The following is a 5665-nucleotide window of genomic DNA, read 5'->3' on the forward strand; positions in this document are numbered from 1 at the left end:
AAAAAAAACATTAACAGATAATGCATAGATAGTTCAGAAAGAATGTACAGCTAACTAGTTAACAGAGGTACAAAAGAAAAAAAATTTCACTCTATTTTTGTTTTACCACGTGCGTATAAAAGTCAAACATTGCGGGCTACTGGCCTGACGAAATGGTACCCGTTAACGTACATATAACAAAAGGTTAGCACTAAAAGACATCATTCTCAAGAGAAGTTTTCAGGTAAACATGACAAGATCCTGATAAAATGGATATCAACAATTAGTAAAAATTCAGTTCCGTCTGCCAAAAAAGAGCAGCATGAAAGGAGTACACTGACATACCATATACTTAAAAAGTGTAGAATAATGGTTTGAAGTCAGAACTCCTGGATTTAAATCCAGACTTCACCATTTACTTACTAGCTCTGAATTAGAGCGCCTTCCTTAATATCTGATCCTCCTCTAAACAGGTATCAGAACTCCTGTCAAGAAACCTATGATTAACCCAAGGAACTAAATCGCTAACAGGACATCACACATTACCTTAGTAAATTTCTCCAATTCTATAAAACATATAGGTACAATGCCAGCCACATTTCCGATTTAAAAACTCAGGCTTAGAAAGTTTAGTGATTTACTCAAGAGCACCCATCTACTAAATGATACAGCTGAGATGAGAATTCAGGTGTAATTATTAAAATATGCATAACCCCAACACCACATATGCCCCCCCCCATCTGTACTTGCGGTGGTACCCCATGTTCATTTTGTCATGATACTGTCTGTTACAGCAGTCCTTCCTAAAACATGTAAACTCAAGCACATCCACAGAGGCATTGGGGAAAGATGAATAGAAATAAAACAGAAACACCCGTCGCTTCAAATACATATGAGTGGGAAAAACATACGTGCTTCCACCACAGGTGACAGCCCTCATGGACGTACTAAGGCATAATAACCATTTTAAATGTGACGAAGCGAAGGGAGAGAGCAGGGTAGAACTGTAGATCACGCTCAAGAACCAGTTTGGATGAAGTCAGCGGGCGGCAGCTCACTCTTTCCCGAAGGAAGTCTAACTGAGGAACTGGAGTGGGGGAGATCGGAGCCCGTGACCAAGGCAGTCACAACCCCAGGGAGCCACGGAGCGTGGTGAAGAAGGGAGCCCCGGGCACTGGCATCAGCTGGCGGGTGGCGGGAAGAGGACCAGCTGAGGTCGGGCTGAGGTAGCGGGCAGAGGGGACGCCAAGAGAAACAGGCCCCAGAACAGGCAAGGTCTGGAGGACAGCGGGCACCTTCCAGGCCCCAATCGCTCGTCTCCGGGCCTCTTCAGCCCTCGGCTGGAAGGCTCCTCACAGAAGGCGCAAACCCCAGACGGGGGGCGGGGCGGGAGCATGGAACGCGGGCGACCGAGAGCCGGGAGGAGCGTCCAGCGCTTCCAGGCCGAAGGCGGCCTTCGGGAACGACAGCGGAAGCCCCAAAGTTCCCGGTGGGCGCTCCCACTACCGTTTTGCAGTCCTTTCCCGGCCCGGCCCGCTTCCTCCCCTTGGTAAACTTTTCCCGGGAACTTACCCGCCATTTCCGAGCTGCGAAGACCCGCGGCTGAGGAAGAACGAATCAACCCGCGCGCTCTCGGGCCGGAAGTGAGCGCACAATCTAACACTGTTCCCCCGCCCACCTTCGGCACGACGCTAACCAATGAGAGAAGAGCATTCGAGGCGCGCATTAGCGGAAGCGCCGCCAGCAGGGGAGCTCCCGCCGTCAGGAATGCTCGGTCCGTTGCCTGGCAACCGCAAGGGCTGCCGGGCCGCTGCCTTCTGCAGGCTCAAGCTTGAGGAGGAGGCCGCAACCCGGACCTCCATTGTAGACCGATGCGCTGGCTCGGCGAGACTTTCTTCGGAGTTGATTTCTACAACCATTTTTCCTTTCCCCTACGGCTGTTTTGGTGACTTGTTGAAAGCTTCCCTGTTGGATGAACAGTAATTGGCTCAAGGCCTCAGTTTTAATTTTACCTAGGTAAACTTGAGGGATTTTGCCATTGAGGGAGGCATTTTCATTTGTTTTCTTTTTCTTACTTTCTGTGTTTGCTATAAATATTTTAAGTGCTTTTTTTCTTTCTCTTCTTTCACGTTCTTATCAATATACAGTGATATTTAGATATTCAACTCTAACTTTTTTTTTTTTTCAGTGCCCATCCATGTTTTTTGGGTTTTTTTTTTAAATCATTTTATTAGGGGCTCATACAACTCTTATCACAATCCATACACACATCAATTGTGTAAAGCACATTTGTACATTCATTGCCCTCATCATTCTCAAAACATTTCCTCTCCACTTAAATCCCTGGCATTAGGTCCTCTCAATGTTAACTTTTAAGGTTCTAGCCAGCCATTTAGTACACCAGAGAGTGGCCTGATTGTGTTCTGTGTTTCCCAAATTCTAGTGGCTTGACCACATCATCCAAATCACCTGATTTGGGCCAAAGTGCTTATTAATATTTAGTAACTGCCAGTTGTGTTTCCTCTAAAATATAAATTATTATTTCAGTGTCCTTAATTATATAGAATTAAACAGCCACTAGGAGAATGACACAAGACCTAAAAAACAAAGGATAAAATCCTAGCTCCTACAATTAGTTCTTACATCATGGCCTGCTCGATACTCCCTCAGAAAGAGAACACAGAAGATATGGGTACTGTAGCAAAATGTTGCGAAAACATTAGATGGTGCCCTGCTGTCAGATAAAATAGCATCTGGGGGAGTCTTAAAAGTTTGACTCAAAAAAAAAAAAAAAAGTTTGTCTCCAAACAAGCAGCCATTTAAGTGAGATGTCAACTAAATCCACTTGGAAGAAGCCCACAAAAGGATTGTAAATGGCATAATCTGAAATCGAAGGAGGGATTAGTATCTGAGCCTAAATTGTGAGAATCCAGTTTGTAGAAGACCTTGGCTGTCAGGGGGAACCCAAGATTCATTTGTGGGAACTACATAGGAAACAAGCCTCTAGTGAACTCCCTCTATCCACAGTTGAGAGATGGGAGGAAAGGGGCTACTAAACAGCGGGCATTGGGGAGACAAGTATAAAAGATCAAAGGCATAAATCTGACTTGAACAGTTAACACTTTGTCAGTTAATTTCCCCCTCTGATGCATGCTGGACCTGATCTGGTTTTCAACATTCTCTGTATTTTTTTGTTGTTCGTTCAATATTCGGGTGTATCTCAGCAGTGTTATGTCATTAAAGGTCACCCTCTTGAAGTTGTGTTATATGCTTTTCTGGTTTTTGGTATATGAAACTCAGGACTCGTGAACCTATAGGGACAGCAAGCAGAATAAGGGTTTTGGGGAGCAGGGGGTAGAGTGGTGGTGGTGGAGTTAAAAGGGAGACAATGTCAAAGAGTTCAAGAAGAAAAAGATTGTTGGAGCAATTTGTACAATTCTGTTGGATGTGATTAAATGATACATGCATTAACTCCCAATTAATAATTTAAAAAAAAGACAACTCACTGCCATCAAGTCAATGCCGTCTCCTAGTGACCCTATAGGACTGGGTAGAACCACCCTTGTGAGTTTTTTTATCTTTTTAATCATTGTATTGGGAGCTCTTACAGATATCATACCATTCCATAGTTTAATTACATCAAGCACTATTGTACAATTGTACATATTTTCAAAACATTGTCTTCCTGAACTTCTTGATATCAGCTCCTCTTTATTCTTGCCCCACCCCCCAAACCAGGAACCCTTATGTATGTATATATTTTTGCTGCATCCCTTGTGAATTTCTGAGACTATAACTCTCTAGGAGCCCTTCTGGCACAATGGTTGCAAGTTGGGCTGCTAACTGCAAAGTCAGCTGTTCAAAATCACCACAGGAGAAAGGTGGAGCTTTCTATTCCTATTAAGAGTTACAGTCTTGGAAACTCAGCCCCAGACCCTCTTTCTTTAAGTCTTAGTAAAACACTAGAAATGAATAGTTATAATACTAAAAGAAAAGTGAAATCACCGCTACTAATGACATGGATCAAAAAAGGACAATTCTTTTATAATTGTTAAAGGCAGTCTCCAAGGTGATGAGCATCTGACTTAGAAAACTCATACTTGCCCTTTAATATTACACAAATTTGCCCTTATTTTGCAAGGATTGAACCAACCCCTAAACCGAACTGGATGTGTGTCATCCAATGGACTGCTACACATAGTGGCTGTAGAATAGAGTAGAACTGCTCCATAGACTTGTTAAGGCTGTAAGTCCTTATAGAAGCCGACTGCCACATTGTCTCTTGTGGTGTGACTGGTGAGATTGAACTGCCGACTTTTCAGTAGCCGCTAGGTACTTTATCCACTACACCACCTTTCTTGCTCCTCTCTTGCACTGAAATAAGGCTAAGCAAAAACCATAGGCACCTGTTTTGACTCACCTAAAAATTCCACTAAAAGACAGAAGCATCTCATTTATAGCCCAGAGGCTGCCAGTATTCCAAAACGGCAAGGTGTCATTTCTTTCCAAAATCACTTTCCCTGTAGAAAGCTGACAAGCAATTATGACCCTTATAAGTAAAAAACTACAGACAGCTTTATTCCTGAACTGCAACAAACCTGAAAGGACAATTCTATGAAGAAATTGATGGGAAGAAATATGATGAAACCTATTGAAAAGCTCATCAGTCAGAACAAGGCCAGAGGCCAAGTAAAGAACAGACCACTAATTGGTCATATGCAAGTTCAAGTTGAAACTGGAGGAAGTTTAAATCCATGAGTGCCAGAGTATAATCCGCCTGGATTTAGAGCTCATTTTAAGAGTCGGTTTGATGGGCTTCTTGAGCCCAGAGTGGCTATCACCACCTTGGTTCCTCCACAATAAGGAGGGCACCAGATGATTGCATCCAGAGGGTCCCAGGAGGAGGCACTGCCTCCACAGAGTGATTGCACCCAGGATGCAGAGCATAAAATATGTTGTGGCACCCAATGGATCAGTGGGCTAGCCGTGCCTGCTCATACACTTCATGACTAGCTCCTTCCCCAAGAAGTACAACCCCACAGGGTTTGACAATTACAGCGCCCAGAGCTCAGTTGATAGGTGTGCAGTGAACCTGAACCTGTGCAACCAGGGGAAGAGGAAGAGTAGACACCTCCTCATACTCTCCTACCCCCAGAACAACACCTCTGTCATCTGTTTCTCCATTGCCAATCCGCCCTCCTAGGAGAACGTGAGGCACAAGTGGCATCTAGAGGTGTGGGCCACCACTTCCCTGATGTGCCCATCCTCTTGTTGGACACCAAGAAAGAACTGAAGGCCCAACTAATATGGCCCCTCAGGGGCAGGTGATGGCCAAGCAGACCACACTGAGTTACACTGAGTGTTCTGCCCTGTAGCAGGAGGGTATCAAGGAGGTATTTGCTGAGACAGCCCTGGCTGTGCTCAATCCCCAACTGCTGGTCAAGCTGTTGATCAAGAGGTTTCTGGACGGATAACTGGTTTCTATCCAGTATTCTCTTGAGACCCTAGTGTTCAGGTGGGAGGCTGCCCCTGCCCTCCTACCGGTTGTGCCTTGGTGCTGGGTCTGTCCATAGCTGTGCCTTAAGGACTAATTCTGGCACCCCTTGCCAGGGGACTTGCTGCATTCCATTTTCTCTCAATGCCTTTTCTTTTTAAGGAGGCTGACAGAAAGGGTTTTGGGGCCTGC

At 44.9% G+C, this 5665-nt stretch overlaps 1 pseudogene; it reads left to right on the forward strand.

The window, feature by feature from the left end:
* The first annotated feature begins 4915 nt into the window (after positions 1-4915).
* On the forward strand, positions 4916-5453 carry LOC101664551 (annotated as a pseudogene).
* The last annotated feature ends 212 nt before the right edge of the window (positions 5454-5665 follow it).

Source organism: Echinops telfairi, unplaced genomic scaffold, assembly GCF_000313985.2.
Source record: "Echinops telfairi isolate 266 unplaced genomic scaffold, ASM31398v2 ScPeMD7_4;HRSCAF=17, whole genome shotgun sequence".
Lineage (NCBI taxonomy): Eukaryota > Metazoa > Chordata > Mammalia > Afrosoricida > Tenrecidae > Echinops > Echinops telfairi.